The following is a 20865-nucleotide window of genomic DNA, read 5'->3' as shown; positions in this document are numbered from 1 at the left end:
AACTAGTTACATAGTCTCAAAATACTTTCCCATAAAATCATTATTGATTACAAAAGGCTTTGGAAGAAGAGTCACTTAATAGAAGACACTCCCTTAATTCAATAACCAAAGTCAAAATGAAATCATGTGACCCATGATAGGATGCAGTGAAGAACTATAGTGTGTAATGTTTTTGTTCAAAATACGTACATGAGGGGCTCCTGGGTGGCTCAGTCAGTTAAACATCTGCCTTCGGTTCAAGTCATGATTCCAGGTCCTGGGTTGGAGCCCAGCATTGGGCTCCTTGCTCAGTGGGGAGCCTGCTTCTTCCTCTCCCTCTGCCTCCCCCCCCCCCACTTGTGCTCTCTCTCTCTCTCTCTCAAATAAATAAATAAAATCTTTAAAAAATGTAACATGGGGAAATACCAGACAAACCCAAACTGAGGGCCATTCAACAAAATAGCTGGCTTGTATCCTTAAATGTATCAAGGTCAAGAGAGTGTTGCAGAACAAAAATTCAATGAGTACATTTGAAGATCTAATTGGTTTTATTAAGTGATTCGTGAATTGGGCAGCATCTCATTTACCAAACAGAAAGATGATCTGAGGAGATGTACAAAATGGAAGGTTTTTAGAGTCAAGAGGGTGGGGCAAGGAAGTTACTGGCAAAAGAGAAGAAAGATTTGTTCCAAGCCAGGATATGTTTTTTGGGAGGTGGGGTGGGGGAGGTGGTAGGGGGATGATAGGGTCTTTATCCTGCAGATGGCCTCACTAGTTCTGGCCAGGAAATTTCAGAACGACTGTTAAAATGTCACATTCCCCAGGGTAAGTTGAGACTTAAGTCTCAGTTTGGTGTCATAGAGGGCAAATGACTCCATATTGAGCTTGTTGTTTCCTTTTTAGCAAGAGTAGAGAAAAGACTGAGGTATGGTTCCAGATTGAAGGGAAATGATAACTAAATGCAACATGTGATTCCAGATTGAAGCTGCTTGTTTATGGAGGTTGTGGGGATAGTTGGCAAAACTTGAACGTGGTCTGTGGATTGGACGGTAGAAGTGTATTGATGTTGTCCTGGTTCAGATGGTTGTATTGAGATTATGTGGGAGGATGTCCTTACTTTAAGGAAATGCACAATCAAGTCCTGGGGGGTATAGGAGCATCCGATGAGCAAATTATTCTCAAAAAAAAGTTCTTGGTGTTGTTCTAGCAGCCTTTCTTTAAGTCTGAAATTACTTCTACATAAAAAGAGAAAAAGAAAGTAGCCCTGACTGGATAAAGCATATGATCCCAACTATGTCAAATAAACAAACTTACCGATTAAAAAAAGAGGAGGGAGAAAAAAAATCAGTTATTTTAGTATCAGTTTGTGTGTGGTATTTTCTCCTAATTTGAAATTTTCCTCTGTACTGGTTGTATGCCTTTCTCCTCCACTGTATTGTGTGTCTGTGACCACGAGGTCTTTTCTCCTTGATTTGCCCTGCTAGAGGAAATGTGTAATGACTAAGAGCATGGACCAATCTGAGACCCAACAGTTAACTCCCCACACCTCAGTTTTCCCGTCTATGAAATGGGGATATCTGTACTTCCTACCACATGGGGCCATCCTGAGATGAATGTATGAATATTAAAGTGTTTAGCGTGATCCTTGGCCATTAGCTGAATGCCCAATCAGTAGTCACTATTATTATCCTAATTATGGTCTTTTCAAAGATCCAGCTCTTAAATTTCTCAGATCTATAGTTTTTTTTTATTATTTTTAATTTATCACCTTCTTATTTACTATCTTCAAATTCTTCCTCTAGCTTTTCATACTTCACTTTTTTTGTTCTTTTACTTGCTTTTGTCTTGAATACTTGTTTCATTTAATTTCTTCTGTTTAATGAGAAAAACAAAACTATATGTATTCTGTTCTTTAGAGCTTTGTGTTTTCTCTTTGGTATAGCTCCTCATTGTTTCTTAAACAATCATTAATTATGGTTTGAATGTTCTCTTTGACTCTGGCTATTAAGACAAGTTTCCCAGCTCTCCAGAGTGGCTTCATTTTGTTTCTTTGTTTCTCTTTTGCTATTAACTTCTACTTTTGTTGCATTATGGTTTGAATTTGTGCATAGTACTATTTCTGCTTTTGAGGTTTTAATGAGATTTTCTTTGCGGCCTAAGATATGATCAAATTTGTAACTCTTCTTTGGCCATTTGAAATGAATATGTATTTTCTGTTTCTAGAGAACACATTCTGATATAGATCTGTTAAGTCAAAATTTTAATAATAAGTTTGAACTCTTCTGTAGTCTCATGAAATTTCTGTCTATTTGGTCTCTCAGAAATGGGAAGGCATATTAATCCTTCTGTTATCACTGTGGTTTTGTCCAATTACTCCTTAATTTCTAGCACTTTTGGCCTTGTACATTTAATGCAATATTCAGGGCACAGACTCATGGTTCTTATATTCTCATTAGTTTCTACAATTTGCCAATATAGGATACCCTCCCCCCACCCCTTAAGGTAGCTCAATGCTTTTTTGCTGTGATTTCTGCATTGTCTGATATGAATATTGCTTTCTTTTTGTTTGTCCTTGGGTAACGGACACCAAATAGATTGTCTGTCCTTCTCCTGGAAGGTAGTCCACTTTGTGGGGAGTTCTGAAGATCCGGTCCCCAGCCACATGTGTTTGCTCCAGAGATGGGCAGCTGATGCAGGTGGGGCCAAGCAGAATCCTCCCTGCATGTTGGGACCTGGGATAAGAATTTTCACTCAGTTTTGTCACTCTCTGGATCTAAGGGGACGCAACACTTGGTTGCTGCCATCTTCCTATAGGTAAACTAGAAAACAGAGGGAGTTGGATTACTGCAAATGGTGAAAAGAAAGTGGACCCAGCCTTGAGAGATGGGGAAGTCCCCAGCATGGTGGTCTCAGTGTTATTTTAGTCCTGAGGCTGGAGTCAGGATATTTAATCATTTGTCTCATATGATGATAATATTTTCTCCTCTTTATGCTTCCTTATGTTTTCCTTTTTCATTTTGCCATTTGCTCAGGTTTGCTTTGCAAGTTTCTTTATATTTAGAAATTAGAAAGTCACACTCCCCATTTCTAGCGTACTCCTGGTTCCTTCAATCACACACACACACACACACACACACACACATCCCGTATATATACTATTGACCTACCAACCTCAAAAAAAACATAGTATGTATTTATTTCCCCTGTATATGATTTCATGCTTTTAAAATTTACTCCCTACTTATCTCCCATTTTTCTTGACATAAAAAATTAAGATTAGTGTTATGAATTTATTTCTTACATGTATGTATACTTTCTCTTATAGTAATTACTTTGGACATTTATGTACCTTCTCTTTCAGTAATTATTTTGGACCTTTTGGACATTATATTTGGACATCAACAGTGCTAATATTGATTTTTTATAAATTAATGAGTTCTAACAATTTTCCTATTCATTTCTTGCTCAGCTGGAATATTACCTTGAGCAAATTTTTCTGCATGTTTGAGTGTGTGGTATACATTTGAATGCTTAAATCCTTGAGAAAAATGTCTTTTAATTAAACCCCACAAATAAATTACAGCTTTCTTGTCTTGAATGCAGTCTTTTCCTCTTGGAACTTTGTTGATACTGTTATACTTATCATGATTTCGTTTGTTTTAGGTTTGTCAAGGAGAAGACTGCTTCCAGTTCAGTCCTCTTTACCCTGACATGTAAATTTTTTCCCCTCAGATACTTAAAGGATTTGAAACTTTATCCCTGACATCCTGAAATTTTACCAGGGGAGATTTATATATGGTTCCTCTTACATCTGAAGTGCTTGGTCCTCCGTGGGACCTTCTACCCCTAAGATTAAAGATAACTGTCCATCTCTCACATTTCCCACGTGATTCATCTTCTCCTCTTTCTCCTTCTGGAATAGCGCTGGGGAGGTTGTTTTGAAATGTAGGCTTTTGGTGCAGCCACTCTGGAAAACAGTATGGAGGTTCCTCAAAAAGATGAAAATAGAGCTACCCTGTAACCCACAATTTCACTGCTGGGTATTTACCCCAAAGATACAAGTGTAGTGATTTAAAGGGGCACCTGCACCCCAATGTTTATAGCAGCAATGTCCACAATAGCCAAACTATGGAAAGAGCCCAGATGTCCATCAACAGATGAACGGATAAAGAAGATGTGGTATGTTTATACAATGGAATATTACGAAGCCATCAAAAATGATATCTTGCCATTTGCAATGACATGGTTGGAACTAGAGGATATTATGCTAAGCTACATCAATCAGAGAAAGACAATTATCATCTGATCTCACTCATATATGGAATTTAAGAAACAAAACAGAGGATCATCGGGGAAGAGAGGAAATAATAAAACAAGACGGAACCAGAGAGGGAGACAAGCCATAAGAGACTCTTAATTATTAGGAAACAAACTGAGGGCTGCTGGAGGGGAGGGGTGTGGAGGGATGGGGTGATGGACATTAAGGAGGGCATGTGATGGAATGGGCACTGAGTATTATATAAGACTGATGAATCGCTGACCTCTACCTCTGAAACAAACAATACATTATATGTTAATTAATTGAATTTAAATAAAAAAAAAAAAAGAAATGTAGGCTTTGTTATTATTCCCGTATGGGGAGGCCACAGATCAGGAGATGACTTGCTTTGAAAGGATAGTTTGTGACTCACAGTTCCCAAGAGGAAGGGGCCCGCCACACTGCACGGGGCCATGTGGGGAAGCACCAGGGTCAGTCAGGAGGCAGAGGGCGTGAGAGGAAAGCATGGGCGAGAGGCTTCACTGTGGTTTCTGTAAAAAGGAATGGGCAGAGTAAGCAGGCTTAGGATTGCCTAGTTTGGATAATTTCAGCAGACTCCAGGGCCAAAGGGCTGTCTCTGATTGATTGTCTTGTAGTTGGCCCTGGGGTGGTTGGGGCAGGTGGATAAAGGAGGTGGTTGGGCATGGGCTCAGGACTGGTTGGTTTGCTCAGGAAGGGTGCTTGCGGGTGAGTCCTTTCCTGTCTCCAGACACTGACCAGCCCTGGCAGTGTCTCTGGGGACGGCAGGGCCCCAGCTATCAAAGCATCAGGAAATACAGAGAACAGAACGACATGACGAATAAAGAAGTGGCTCCCAGAAACCCCCAAATAACTGTATCTATAGTTATGTTTGCTTGATTGTTTTATAATAATATAATAATATTAACATAACATACCATGGTTTTCCCAGTCATACAGGAGGGTTTTTTTTTTTCCAAACAACCACTATTTATTTCATTGTTCCTTTCTGTTTTTGTTATTTATTTTTATTTTATTATTTTTGGCTTTCTTCTTTATTATTTCCTTTTTTTCTTCTTTTTTGGTTTGCTCCATTATCCTATTTTCAACTTCTTGAAGTGAATCCTCAGTCTATTTATTTTATCTTTCTTGGTTTTTAACAAACGTATTTAGACTTAGACATTTCTGTCTAGGGACAGCTTCAGAAATTTTGATATGCCATGCTCTCATTCTTGTTTGGTTCTAAAATGTTCATAAGTTTTTAAATGACTTCCCTTTAACTTACAAATTATCTGGCAGTGGAATTGTCTTGCTTGTTTGTTTCCAAATACATGGGTTTTTTGGGAGTGCCCTCTTTTGATGATTTCTTTTGGGTTTTATGGTGTGGCAGTCAGGACACGTGGTCTATTTCATATTGAGTCTTTGGGATTCGATGAGACTAGTTTTACCATACCGTTCAGCTCAAATATTACAAATGACCCATGCATGCTTGAATGATACGTGTCTTCTGTTTATTGGATGACAAGTACTATATGGCTCTATTACATCAAATGTATAATTTCATTGTTCGAATACTTGTATTCAGATATTTTATATTCTGCGCAGTTGTTGACTGCATGATCTATTCATTTCCGAGAGAGTGGCCCATTCTGATTGTGCATTTGTCAACGTCTCCTTTCAGTACTGCCAACTTACATGTTTTGAGTTTGTATTGTTAGTTGTATACAAGGTATTACCGTTATGCCATTTTAATGGATACTTCTTTTTAAGACTAGGAAGCATTTGTCATTTCCATAAAATTAAGGTTTTCTTCTACTAATTAATATTTCACCAGTCCCCTTTGATTAGCATTGGGTGTGTGTGTTGCATAATCTTACTGCTCACACTTCTGTCTTAATTTTAGATATTTCTTCCATAAATAGCACATATATGAATTAAAGGTAAAAACATAAAATTCTGTCTTTTTTTAAAAGATTCATTCATTTATCTGAGAGAGAAAGAGAGTCTGTGCATGCACGTGCGGGGGGAAGAGAGTCTCAAGTGGTCTCTGCAGAGCGCGGAGGCTGATGCAGGACTTGACCTCATGACACTGAGATCACAACCTGAGCCAAACCAGGAGTTGGACACCCAACCGAGAATCCCCATAAAAATTTGTCTTTTAATAAAGGTTTCACCCACTCAAATTCATTTATTTCGAGTATCAATATATTTGAAATTACTTCTGCAATATCATTTTTGTTTCTATTTACCATGCTTTACTTTGCTTCCTTACTTCCTCTCCATTCCTACTTTCTGTTGAATTCGTTTTTCTGTTCATTTTTTTCTCTACATGTTGGGCAATGGCACATCCCACTTCTCTCCTTTGGGTGGATGATCTCGTTTGAGGGTTCGTCTCTCCCGGGGGTGTTCTGTCACATGCCCTTCCCTACAGGGTGGTTTTGTGGTTGCCTCAGCTCCAGCCCCGTGTGCTTCGGAGTTGTGGACAAGGTATTCCTGGGAGCAACTCTGTCTGTGTGTCGTCTCCATGTGGATGGAGGAGTTCTGAACTTTCCACCTACATAGGGAACATGACCAGGGCTCAGTTTCTTTCTTGGGCTGCATCTCAGTTTCTGGTCTGGGATAAACAGTATGTGTTAATCCTGTGGGCAGTCAATCCGACGTGGGCAGTCAATCCAGCCTCCGGGGTGGGCCAGCTGGAAGCTCAGGGCTCCCTGGCTTCACACAGGAGCCCCATCTGGGCACAGCAGCCCTGTCACCAGCGACTCGTCTCTGTTCTGGTTCTTCGCTGCACTTCAGTTTTTGCTTATCACTTTGGTTTCCTTCTCCATTATTTGCCTGTGAATATCTTCCTTTCTTTATTCTCTTTAACATGGTTATATACATATATACTAAATAAACAAACATGTCTGTCATTCCTCTATGTGGAGATGGAGCTGGGAGGCTGATCTCTTGACCCGAGAGTCCCATATTAATTACTCATATATAAATTAGACTGAAGCTGAATGACAGTTCGTGTTGGAACACTTCTGGGTAAAATTCCCCTTTGGGAAGATTCAGGAAGGAGGGGCCCTGTCCTCCTCAAGCAGCCCTAAGGCCCCATCTTCTTCATTTCTCCTGTGTCTTCCCAGTTGGCTCTGCGCTCTTAAATGGGACCCAGCCACCCTTACTGCCCCTGCTCCCAACCTCACTGGCCTGGACGGGGAAGCCCAACAACTTCTCCGGAAATAACCACAAGCAGTTTGAAGGTCAAAAACGGCAACCCAGAAATGTAATAGCAGAAGCAGAAGAGTGCTGATGCAAAGGGCTAGGGGTAAGGCTAAGGAAGAGCTTTTCCCAGGGGTGGTTTCTGGACTGTTCTGGACACTAAACAAATGCATTCAGACACTTGCCCGAGGTAGCACTGGGCTGGCTCTAGAGCTGCTGGCTGGGAGGACACCCAGGCTCTGGAGCCTCCTTTCTGTCTGTGGGCCCTGGCCTCAGGGTGCTCAGTGCTTGGCACTGCAGCTGACCAGGCCCCTTGCTCCGTTCCCCAACCCTCTTCTTGCCCTCTTGAGTCAAGCAAATTCACTGCCTGCTGTTGACACTCTTGGAGTCTCTCTGCTTCTGGCCTACTCAGGAGAGCACGCAAATCCTAAATATCATTTATTAAGCACTTATATGTGTTTCACGGCAGACAGACCCTGTGCTAAGGGTGGTGTCTTCTTTCACCCTGTTGGGCCCTTGTATGCGTGCTATCATGGTGTGGGGGCCAATGTTATCACCATTTTACAGATGAGGACGCTGAGGCTTACGGAATTGAAGGCCTTGGCCCACATTCACACACCTGACCCATGGCAGACTTGAGAATGAAACCCAGATTTGTCTCATCTCAAAGGCTGGGCTGTTTCCTCTCTGCATTTCTGCTGAGGATACAATAAGAGACGGTTGTAATATCAATGTTTGCTTCCAAGGCAACTTCCAAATTGCCAATCTTGGCTAGGGGAAAGGGGCTCCACTGTTTGCCACTTCTCCAGAAAGTAGCACAGCACTTCCAAGGTCTTCTGGAAGGAACTCCGTGCATTTGTGAAAGAAGGCTGATGAGATCTTTCAGGCAGCTTTGGGAGGCAGGGAGGTGGTTTCAAGGAACTGGGAGGCAGGAGATGTCAGGTACAGAGTGAGTAAAGGCTAGCCCCGACCACAGGGAAGGGGGGAGGTAGTGGAAGGGTGTTTGGGGGTCATTTATGCCCTGAAGCAGCCCTCTACTCACACCAGTCAGGCAGCTGCCACTTAGGGGAAAGTCTCTCTACCCCCACCCCTCCCCCTTCTACAGGGATCCCCTCTGAGCACCAGGTTCCAGCATCTCTCCCAGCTTAAAATCCAGCTTCAGAACCACATTATCGAGAGGGGCTAATTTATAGTCCAACTACTTTCCCTCTAGCTGTCTCTCAGAAAGGTGAGATGGAGGGGGCGTGGGGGACTTATGTGGGAGGAGGGGGATGACACCCCAAGGGAAAGGTTAGTGCCCATGCTCTCCACAGGGCTCAGACTTCCAGGAGACTCCTTCCTGTGTCCTGCAGCCCAGTCTCTGCCGCTGCAGCGTGCGTCCCAGGGCTCATGCCCATGGAGGGCCCTGTGCACTGTCCACGGGGTTTGCCTGGACAACGGAGTCTGTGCTCAGGTAACTGGGGCACCAGTGCCCTGGGCCTGTCTGCCAACATGCCCAGCTGCCCCTGTGCCCATCTGCCACTCGAGAGACCCTGCTGATGCTTGGCCCACGGGTGAGTCAGCTCCTTCTCTTGCAGGAGGCCTGGACAGCTCCAGGCTCCAGCCACCTGGATCTGGGTTGTGTGAAATTAGACCTCCCTGACCCAGCCGTCCTGGCGTCAGAGGGGACGGATGACCCTGCAGTCTGAAAGCTCTCTGGCTCAGGGTTCTTAGAATCCTTGTCTCCCCTAAGGCTAATTTCTCCTTACCCCATTTGGCCTCTCTGAAACAGGACTGTGTGGCTGATAGAAAGGGGCTCCCTGTCCTTTGCCTCTGCTAAACACTGCTGAGTACATCTAGAGGAACTCACCTGCTTCCTCCTCCTAGAAAGAGAAGACTACCAGTCAGGGTGGGCTGAGTTATACCGCAGTAACAAACCTCAAATTCCAGCAGTTTGGAGCAGTGAAGACTTATTTCTCACTCATGCTCCACTGTCCACTGTGGGTTGGTTGGGGTCCTATCCATGACACCCTTATGTGGGACCCAGGCTGATGGAGCAGTTCTTTGGAATAGCCTCCACTGCTGTGACAAAGGGAGGGCCCTGGAGGGCTTGACACTGACAGTGAAATAGTCCAGCCTGGAAGTGACACACATCACATGGTCCACCAACCACAAGGGGACGGGGAAATGTGTTCAGAAGGCGGGAGGGTGGAAATATAAATCACAGTATTTGCAGTGTGGTTAAGCAAGGACACATTTCTGGAAGGGTGAAGAGCTGGGGTTTCATGTGGGTGGTCAGAAGTCACCAGGGACCCGGGGAGATCTATTCTCCCAGTTGCCCCTTCATTCAACACTATTGATTTTGAAGCTAGACTGTCCTGGTTTAAGTCTGAATGCCGCCATGAGCTAGACGTGGGACTTTGGGCAAATTGCTTAGCTACTCTCAGTCTCAGTTTTCTCATCTGTAAAATGGGAGCACTACCATCCAAGATACCACAGCCAGTAAGTGCTAGGACCGAGATTCCCAGCTATCCGGGTCTGGGTCCACAGCCGGCTCTTTTTTCCAAACCCTAAGTCTTCAATTGTTAAAAAGTAAATAAATAAAAATATCCCCCCCAGGGGTGGGGGGGCGCCTGGGTGGCTCAGTCGGTTAAGTGTCCGACTCTTGGTTTCAGCTCAAGTCCTGATCTCCTGGTTGTGGGACCAAGCCCCATGTCAGGCTTTGCGCCGGGTGGGGGGTCTGCCCGAGATTCTCTCCCTCCCCTCTGCCCAGTCTTCTCTGCCTTCTACCCCAGGTCCCACATTTCTCCGCAGTAGTCACGGGCACTCTGGATCCTCCCTCCAGCCGCAGCTCCAGACTGGCTGGAAGGCAGAGCTTGTTCTCAGCTTCTCTCTAGTCATTTGCTGGGGACTGAGGGCCGGTCTGCTTCAGACTTGTTCAGCCCAGGTTCTCACCTGCCCCTGCCTCTCGCTGCACAAGGAGCGACCCCAGCACAGCCTGATCTCAGGCTTCCCCAGCCCTGGAGCGCACTTGGGAAGGTGCTGGGGAGTCCCCTCTGCAGAAAGGAGGGAAAGATTACAGAATCACTCTAAACAAGGCAAAGCCAAGCCATTTATCTTGGGACATTAGTCACTGAGCTGCTGACACAGGAAAACATGCTGTACTCTTGGCAATTGCCATTTACATTAAAACAGGATGATTTGTGGAGTTGGAGGCTCGAGACCCTTGCAGACTACACACCCACCTCAGTCTGTCTGGGGAAGTGCCAAACGCTGGGGGAGAAGGGCAGCCTTGGCCTGGGCAAAACAGGTGCCCAAGGTCGCAGCCCCATTCCCTTCCAGGTGCACATTGGCGGTGGGACCACAGGACATGCCTCAGCCTCCCAAGGCCACCCTCACTGGGTTCAAGGTCAGCATCACATTTTATGTGTGTTCTTTTTTTCTTGGTTATGATTGTTTAGTATTTGGAAGGAAGGGCTTTCAAACCCCACACTTCCCTGTATTCCAAAGGAAGATGACACCAACAATGAAGATTTGGAGACCATATACAGTCCTCCCTCTCCCTCTCCCTCTTGCTCTCCCTCCCCCTCCTCTCTCTCTCTCTCCTTCTACCTTCCTCCCTTCATCCCCCTAACACACACACACACACACACACACACACACACACACACACACAGAGGGATGAAAATTGCACTGCTGAGAGCTGATGCTCTCTTCCTAGCTTAAGTAATATGGAATCGATAAATCAGGAGAAAGGAAACTTGGGAGGACTTGGGGGCCCAGCATTTTCTCCCAGTCTTCCTTTACAAGACTTATGACTTGGTTTGAAGCAAATCCCAGGTGACCCTCTTCATCCACAGTCATGCACAGGACAGGTGCCTTCTTCAGCCCTGGGTTCATACTCGGTGCTCCTGGCTACCAGGTTCTTCACACCCACAGTCCACCTGGGGAGTCAAAAGTGGAGCGCACGACTTGGCCTGAGCCAATGAGAGAATCATATCCTCCTCGGTGATTGGTTCAGAGATGGAGATTTGACCCAGTCATAGCCAATGAGCTTCAAGGAAACATTTGTTGTATTTCTGAGAGAGTAGAGCACCAGCAGGAAAGGGAGGAGGAGTGAAGGTGTGCATGTTTCTGGCATAGAATTTCTTCTCTTGGGCAGTGTGCTCTCAGGAGGTCAGGCACTGCTGCCTGGAGGGGAGAGCTGGAAGGTGCTGGAGGGTCACCTTGTGAAGGTGAGGTTAAAGCAAAGACACCAAAACGGTACCTCTGGTGATGTCCTTTAAGCCTCTGGGTCAAGCTTCTCTGGCTCAACCTGTTGAGTTTGAGTTGAAAGTCAACACATTCCCTCTGTTGTTTAAGTCAGTCTGAGGTGGCCTTTGTGTCACATACAGACATAAGAGCCTGACCAGTACAATAAGTAAGTGTGATCGGGGCACAGAAGACCTTGAAACCCAGCCTCTGAGCCTTTGCACAGACTGTTCCACTACTGAGAACACCATTGTGGTGTTCTCTAGTCCTCTTCCAGTACCTGTAATGGAATCTCCCTCCTTAGAAGTGCTCCCCGACTCTGGGATCCAGACTGCACCTGGGGCATGCTCTGGGCTACAGGATAACACCGATGAGCTGATTGGTTCCCATCCATCCTCTGCACCGGAAGACAGACCTGTCCTTGCTTCCACTGCTGGTGGCCACTGGCACACAGTAGCTGGACTGTTCTGTTGAGCAGCTATACTGGTGAGAGGGACGAGTGGGGGATAGGGGAAGGCCGGCAGACCTCAGGGGGAAGGACCGGAAGAGTCCAGATCAGAAGTTGTGAAGGCCTGAACTGGGCAGTGGAAGTGAGATTTGGGACAAGGAGAGAAGTTGCTTTTTAAAACAAGGGGGGAAAGTCCTGTATGTAAGCTGGAGCTGAGAACTTTACACTTTCACATGGGAAATGTGATGAGTGGTGTGGAGGTCCGAGGGCAGAATGACAGGAGAATAGCTTCAAGTTGGGGTGGGGTGGAGTGGGGGTGGGGCAGTCTCTGGCCACAGCAAGGCCTCCTGCTCCTTGGGGCTCCCCTGGCGGGACAGCCAAGCCAGCAGGTATTCGATACCCCGTGCTGACCTGAGTCATCCAAAATGCTGGGTGGGAAAAGTAAGGGATCCTGATTGACTTTGGAGGGCACTTTCATGCTTCAAGTGACAGAGGGGTGCCTGAGGTCCTGGATGTAACTCCAAACTGATCATGAGCATTGGCCTAGGAGTGGGGAATCAGCACGCCCTCCCTGCTTCTAATCTCCCCCAACTGAGCTAATAGCATTTTGAGGATGCATGGAACTAGCCCTGGTGGCACCGTCTTTTCTCTTTGGGCTCTGGATGGCCTGGACTTCCACCCTGGCTGCTGTCAAGGGGGGGGCTAAAGGACAATCAGGGTGGAGTCCTGGAGGAGGGTACAGAAGACTTGAGGCTTCCATCCCAGCAGGGAGCAGACCTAAAAGTGGGGAACTAGGGGCATGGGCAAAAGAAGGAGGGGTGAAGAGGGGCTGCTTTCAGAGGTGCTTGAGGGCATGTCAGGTCTGCCTACTCCTGGCCACCAGAGCAGGACCTCCAGACCTTCATTGCCAGCAGGGGAAGGGCCTTCCAGTGTTCGCCTCGGCCAGTCTTCTGGCTCAGAACCAGCGCAGGGGCAGAAGTTGGGGTGGTCGGGTATAGCCTAGCTAGGAAGGGAGTCAGACTCTAGCCTGTCCCCACCCAGCAGCAACTCCCTGAAAATTTCAGCCTAGAAGCTGGTGCCACCCAAGCCAAGGGGTAAATGGGTCTTCTGCCCACCTGGAGCCCTTAATAAGCATCTCATGTCAGGTGCATGTGCGAACCCTGGGCTCCCGCAGAGCTGCCATACTGCGGCCCTCTGGCTAAGAAGCACTTGGGCTCCTAAGCTCTGCTCTCAGTTGGCTTTAGTTCCACTGTCTGCCCAATTCTTGGCTTTGCTCCTCTTCCCTTAGGCCTGGGCCACTGCACCCTCTCTCCCATCCTTCCGCCCCATGCCAGCCCAGCCCTTCCCGCTGGCGGGGACCCTGCTTCCCTCCTGATGCAAAGGCCTGAGCTGGGGCACAGTCACCAGTAGGTCCCCTGAGCACTTTGCAGACCCCTGGTGGCTTCCCGCTTCCCCCGAGTTGGCCCGTGCAGTGTTGGTCTGGAGCCCCCAGTAGCTTCTGACTTGGACTGAGGAGGAACAGAATGAAGTAAGGCAGCCCAGGCGTAGGCCTATCTCGCCAGCCCTCTCCTGCCCCTGCTTGCCTCTCCCTAACTTTCTGCCCAGCCACACTCAGGCACAAGTCTTTATATAGACATATTTCATTCCTCTTAGCTATATATCTAGGAGTGGAATGGCTGAATCATATAGTCAGTGTATGTTTAATTTTGGAACAAACTCACATACAGTTTTTGAAAGTACTTGTCCCATCCTCCGTTCCCTCCAGCAGTATGTGAGAGCACCAGCTGTCCCACCTACTGGCCAACACTTGGTCTTGTTAATCGTCTTCATTAGGGCTGAGGGCAGGTGTGTTGTAGCAGCAAGAGGTAAGGGACAGAGCTGGAGTTGAGAGGACAGGCAGAGAGTAAACCAAGAAGAAAGAGATTGGATTTGGAAATGCACCATGCTGTTTGCATCTCTTGCCATTGCTTATCAGCCCTGTGAGCTTGGGAAAGTACTTGAACCTTGCTGCGCTTCCAGTATTTCACCTGAAAAACAGGGGTATCATATCTACCTTTGTTGAGATTAAATGAGGTAATACATGGAAACATATTTTCACAGTGCCTGGCACCAGAACTGCTGTTGGTCTACACAGTGTCTTTGTGTGAATTAGGTAAAGGTGCCCCTTTATCTGGGTTGATTCGTCCCTGGGCCAGGGTGCTGGGAACTGCATTTTGATGCTCTTGTTCCCCAGATGGGGAGGCTTTGGCAGCACGCAAACTGCACAATTATTCACAGTGATTCTCTTTGTCCCATAAATTCTCAACAAAAGCACACTGAACGAATGAAATTGAAAGTAAGAGGTGAACGTATTTGTCAGTGGGGCCTTGTGTATATGTTCACCTCTCTCCCACTGCCCTCTCACTTGTTCTGGTGACTTCCCTACCTTCTACCACCTGAACTTTGCATCTCTTGAGACTTTAAGCACCAATCTCCAGGTCAAATTCCACTTGGGGAGACGTCTTCGGAGTTTGGTACCTGTATGGAGTCATAGAGAACCCGGCTTACTTTTGTAGCCTGGTTCTTGGAAATACTTCAATGTCACAGAGATGAGCTTGAGACAATAACATTTATGGTCACTGGATTTAGTCTGTGTTTAGGGAGGGACAGATAGAGGCACAAAATAGTTGGGGGCTTTAGGAAATACGGCCAGAGCAGAGAGGTCCTGAGGAGCTAGAGACAAAATCGTAGGATTCCAGCAGGGTCTGAAATGTCACCGGGTTTCTGAGGTGAAGCCTTTGGTCAGGAAGCATCTCTGCTTTGCCCCAAACAGACGGAATAGGCCAGGACATATTTCCCTAAAATGAACTCAAGGGAGACAGCCTTAGCTCAAAACATGCAGCTCGGGAGATGAACAACTCAATGGAACTCGGCCTTTTGATTTATGTGTTTACATCCTCAAAAGGAGCCTTTCTTTACCTGAGGGATTTTGGCCCAGTTCCTTTAATTATGAGAACAGGACATGTAAACTTTGTTTATGGAGAGGCTGGGGTGGGCCAGGAGGCAGAGGCCCTCAGAGCTGGGGGCTGGGCAGCCCTGAGAACCAGAAGTTTGCTTCTGAGCCTTCTGTCTTCCATGCCTCAGCTCCGGCACACAGTAGGACTCCCTGGTTGAGTGATGCATCAGTCACTTCTGAGACTCTTGTGAGTCACTGGAGAAGCAGTGTTATTTTTCCAAAATTCAATTTACCAGCCACCTCAGGATTTGAACTGTGTGTGTAGTGAGGGGTGCCCCACCCTGGGGCATTCACCTGCTGGAGACAAGAGGGATTGGAAGGGAGAGAACACAGCAAGTGAGCACCTTTCAGCCGGGTGAAGTTGGGGGAGATCAACCTCCTTTTTTTTTTTTTGGCTACTGAAAATAGATCAAAGTGTACTGTTCTTTCTCTTTCCAGCATACAAGAATGAGGTTAGACTTCAGGAGAGCTCTGTTCAGCCAAGGAAACTCACTAGAACCCCCATCCTTCCCTCCAGTCTTTCCAACCTTGCCAGGCCCAGGAGAGTCGGCCAGATACAACTAGGGCCCCAGGGCGGAAGTGACTGTCCTGGGCAGTGGGCTGGGGTGCAGGCTGGCTGCCTTAGTGCAGAAAGGCCACCTGGAAGGGACCCTGGTGGCTAAGGGCGGGGCAGGGGTCAGGCTGGAAGGGCACCTCCGTGCTCCCGGCTCCCACCCCCTCCCGCCATCCCTTCTCTGGCTTCTCTCCCTTCTCCACGGGTGCAGTGCCGCCTCTGAAGGTGAAAGTCACCTTCCTCGGCGCTCCCGCTCTCCTGACTGCCTGCTGCTGCTGGAGTGGGGAAGCGGGTGACATAAATCCTTCCCTGTCCCTGTCCTGCGGTGCTTGCCTGTGCAGCCGCGGGGAGGAGACTCCAGTGGCTGTAAATCACTGTCCCCTCCTGTGGGCTGCCTGCCCTTCATCACCGTGCTTTACGGCGCTGACACCGACCAGGATTTAGTGGGCCCAGCCAGACTGAGGCCGCCTCATTGAAATGCCCCCTCCACCCAGCCCACCTCCTCCCCTTGGAATTAAGGCCACCCATAAATCCTGGAGGTGCCCATTTGCATATCCATCTGCATACATTTGCCCCTCAAATTGCCTGTTTTGGAACTCACAGAATCGTGAAGACTGCTGGGACTGGGAGTTTCTCCAACTCTGGTTGGAGAAGGGGAAACGGAGGCAGTGGAGGGACAGGGACCTGTCTCTGGCACAGTAGAAGGCAGGGGCAGAGTGGGGCTTGGCCCAGGAGGGATTTAACCAGAAGGAGGTACAGGAGTCAGAAGCTGAGTGAGGGACAGTGAGCAGATTCAAGTTCGGGCTCTGGCTAGGCTGAGGGGCCAGAAGCTGCAGGGGTGAGGGCGGTGGAAGGGCCAGCCCCAGGGAGGCCAGAAGACGCCTCTCAGGAAGGTCTCACGGTGGTGGGGGCAGCAGAGGGCGCGAAGGCTGGCCCTTGAGGGAAGGGCCATCAGGTGTGGGCTCCCTGGGAGACCTCTTTACAGAAGGGGGGGTGGTTGGGGGAGCAGGTGCTGCCTGTGGTGGTGGCCCAGGCAGGCCTCACAAGGCAGGCTGAGGGCCGGAGGCCTCACAAGGCAGACTGAGGGTAGGAGGCCTCTCAAGGCAGACTGAGGGCCGGGGCTAGGAATGTACACACCAGGGCCCCCCGGCTCCTTCTGCCTCAAGGTGGTGCCAACCACCACCAGGCCCCTCTCTGAACACGAATCGTCTGTTGGGAAGGGTCAGGCCTGGTGGAAGCCTGTGCCCCACACCTCCAGCATCAGTCCAGCCCCTACTGTGCCTGAGAGCATCATTCATTCGTTCAGGGGTGGCTTCTCTGGGCAACTTTTGAGTGCCCACCGAGCCCCTCCCTCATGCCCTTTTCCACTCCCTAGAGCTAAGGCTCAGATCTTTGTAGGCTGTCAGGGCGAGGTGGGGCCATGGCAGGGCCAGCAAGCCTTGCCCTCCTTGACCCTAGGCCCCACACAGTCTTCCAAGGAGAAGCCTCATGGTGGGGACCCAGTGTCCCCAGCTGGGTCCAGAGCTAGCTGAAGACCAAGTCAGGGAGGTGCTCTGCCCAGGTAGGATGCCTCTACATGTCTGCCCCCTTTCTTGTCCCTGCTCTTCTGTCCCTCACCCTTGTGGTGTGTGCTTCATATGTTTCTAATTGACTCATAAAAAATGCCTTCTCATCACAGGCTTATGTTGCAACAGTGTGGGGAACAGCAGGCTTTGGGGGAAACCTGCTGCTCCTTCTGAAATCCAGAGTTCTGACAGGATTGGGGTGGGTTCTTCCAATCTCTTGCCATAGCCAGGCCTGGGGGCTCCCTTCTTCTCTCCCCCAGGGTAGGCCCTGGAGGCCCGGGTGTGGAGCCCTCCTCTCAAAGTCTCCTTTCACTGCCTTAGTCCCCCTCTCCACTCTAGGCCACCCCACTGCATCCCACCGCCAGAAGGCTGGTGAACAAATCCCAAACAGCACAGAAAGGGTTAGGGACTCTGTGGGGCTGAGCCCTGACACCAGTCTCTCTGCCCCGAGCCTTCCCTGATCCCTCCAGGGCCCTGTCCTGAGCAGCCCAGATGAGGCCAGCTGCCCCAAGATGGGGCTGCATGTCCCCAACACCCCAGCTCAGGAAGTGGTTGACAGCGGGGATGGGCCAGGAGTGGCAGTTGGGCAGCTGCCCTCAGGGACCCTAGTCCCAGCTCCTTTCTGCTCCCCTGCTCCCCCTCACCTCGCCCCAGCCCCTGCCCCACCTCTCCACAGCCATGTTGGGGCTGTTCTGTTTTCTCTTCTCTCTTGAGCTTCCAGTGGCCTCCCCTAGCTTGGGGAGATGCCTCTTTTCTCTGGCCCCATGCCTTCAGGGCAAAGGGCCCCCACGAAGTGGATAGAGGGGCCACCAGGAGGCCAGGACACCGAGAGGGCATCTTGGAGTGGGGGTGGAAGAGAGCAGCAAAGATGATACACAACTCTTGTCTCTGTAGCCTTTTAATAAGAACGAGTGATTGTAAAGGATGGGATAAGGCCCCCTGTTGGCCCTGAGAGGGTGGGAATCACAGAGGCAGGGGGATGGCTCAGAAGGCCGTCCCAGAGCCACCCCAGCTAACAGTTGCTGGGTTCTTAGAAAGCACCACACAGACTTTGTGGCGGCACAGCAGCAGGCCTGGGCAGAAGGGCCCCCCATCTGGAAACCTTTAAGGTCTCCCTCCCCCTCTTCTCCAAATAACTTGTTCCCAGAAAACAGGAGGAGAAGTTACCCAACAACAAGCTGGGGCTTCCTGTGGGGCTGGCGGCCCCCTCCCCTGCCGCTCCCAGCACATCAGGCCCTCACCTGCTCCCCAGGCTCTGCTCAGCCAGGCTCGTTCCGTACTGCGGAGGTGGTTTCTGTCCCCTGGAACAAGATATGGGTGCACAGCCCGCCTCCCCCAGGAAGCCGTCCAGAGCCACCTCTCTTTGGTCCAGGAACTCCTCCACCTCCTTGGTGAACGCACACACCTAGCCTGTATGTGTCCTCTCAATTCCCTTCCAGGTCTGGTGGTCTATGGGCAGGTGTTTTCTCTTTTCCCCCCTGTCTGAGTTGGAAGAGTAGGGGTTGGTGAGCCCTCCTTTTATTTTATATAATGGAAAATTGAGGCCCAGAGAGGCCACGGGACTTGCACCAATATGGGGAGAGCAGGAAGTGGACTCTAGCTTCCCTCCTGTCCAGTCCAGGGATCGGCTCCCCTCCCAACACGTCCACAGGGCCGTGCCTCTCTTCCCAGGCTGACAGCACAGACCAGAGAGAGCCCCCAAGTTCTGGTGTGCTGGCTTGATGTGGGCTTTGGCACAGCCAGTGTGCTGCCAGAAGCCGAAAGGTAGGAACCCCGGGGACATGGGCAGGGCTGGCTGCTGGTTGGGGGAGTTGTAGTCTTCAGAGGAAGGAATTAGGGTCCATGAGTGCTGACCTCTACTCCGAAGGCCTAGCCTGCACACTGACTGGTGGATCGAGCTCCTGACCTGCTCACTTGGCATCTGAGGGCTTCTGATTTGGGGCAACTGGGAAAGAAAAATCTCCAACAGAAAAAGATTTTTAAACTTTTAGGTAACCAGAGTTCAGTTTTAGATGGCATCACAGTCCCTGTAAGATCTCACCATCAGGTTAGTGACTGCTGGGTCTCAGTTTCCTCATCTTTACAATGGGGATAAGAGCCCATAGGCTTCATGAGGAAGATGGAAATGGGTTTTGAAGGATAGGCAGGAGCAAGGAGAACCTTCTAGAGCAAAGCATGGGCAAAGATTCAGAGGGCTGATTGGGCAGTGACTGTTTTTGAGTACAGAGGAGGCCAGGCTCTGTCTCTCTTACCAGCTGTCTGACCCAGGACAAATTCTTTAACTTGTCTGTGCCTCAATTCCTCATTTGTATAAAGAGGATTATAATAGCATCTATCTGAGATCGGTAAGGCCATATTTGTAAAAAGTGTGGTAATATTTGTAAAATTCTTACAGTCATGCCTGACACATAGTTAAATGCCCCGTGAGAGACTTGTGTATTTATTCATATATTTATTTAACAATATGGTTTTCTTTGTACTATCCATTTTAATTCCTATAAGCAACACAAGATGGCGTTTACTCAAGCTTGTGACTCCTGGATACAGGGCCTGAGGGCCAGGGCCTCTCGGAGAGACAGCCTGGGTTGTGTTTACTCCGGCTTCCTCACTCAAGATGCTGCTGGTGTCTGGAAGGTCCTCCGGACTCCCTGAATTCTTCCCAGTGTTGTGGGGGAGTTCCTCTGGGCCCTGGAGCCAAAAGGGAGGTGGAGTGAGGTGGGGGTGGGGACTTTCTAGGGGTGAGGGCTAGTCTCAAGGCTCCAGAACTTTGCAGTTCCACTGTGTCCATGACCCTGAGATGGGAACAGGGGTCCGAATAGGAGGCCACTCTCTCAGGCCACACTGGCCTGCACCAGGGACCAGAGACCCCACTATCCCTGACAACAGGAGCAGGCTGAATAGAAGTGGGTGAGTTTGTGGGGAGGGGGCATATGTGACCAAGGATTGCAGCTCCAAGTGAGAAATAAGCAGGAGCAGATGGAGCCCAGAGCACAAAGTTCCTGTTTTCACGAAAATGTCTGGGACAATAAAAGTCAGGAGGGCAGCTGGGGTGGGGGGTAGGGGTGGGGTTGGAGGGGAACTAGACACAAACAGGGTGGGAGGTATAAAAGGAAGATGCCATGTCAGCAGAATTAGCTCTTATTCAAAGAGTTGCCATTGATTTGGTTGGGAAATGGGGATGGCCTTTCCAGTTCCCTGCCCAGGGCCCTGGGCCTGGAAGCTAGGGCCCAGGTTGGTCTGAGGGGAACAGGAGTGGTCCCGGCCTGTGCCCCCTGGGGACAGCAGATAGCAAGTACTTGATCTTGCATTTCTTGACCTTTGATGCCCAGCATCAAGGCAGGACCAGGCCCTCTGGGCCACTGGGCTCCCGGCAGCCCCTCCTTGCCCTCAGGGTCCAGGCCAGGTGGTAGTGCTGGCCGAATGGACAGGTCAGGCCAGCCTGGCATCCACGGTAGGCCCCAAGTGAGCTAGAGCGGCAGGGATGTGGGCCTTTTCCCACTCTGGCGCTGCCAAGACCAGCAACTGTGGGTGTGGCTCACATCTGCTGGTGCATGCCTGTGCTTATCACGCTGGCTCCATGTCTTAGACACCCAAGGGTTGGACACAGAGGTCACT

Source organism: Eumetopias jubatus, unplaced genomic scaffold (genome assembly GCF_037043125.1).
Source record: "Eumetopias jubatus isolate StellerSeaLion01/CBP00866 unplaced genomic scaffold, mEumJub1_p1.0 scaffold_9, whole genome shotgun sequence".
In the NCBI taxonomy this organism is placed as follows: domain Eukaryota; kingdom Metazoa; phylum Chordata; class Mammalia; order Carnivora; family Otariidae; genus Eumetopias; species Eumetopias jubatus.
The sequence above is the reverse complement of the archived record's forward strand: the minus strand, read 5'-3'. Positions refer to the sequence as shown.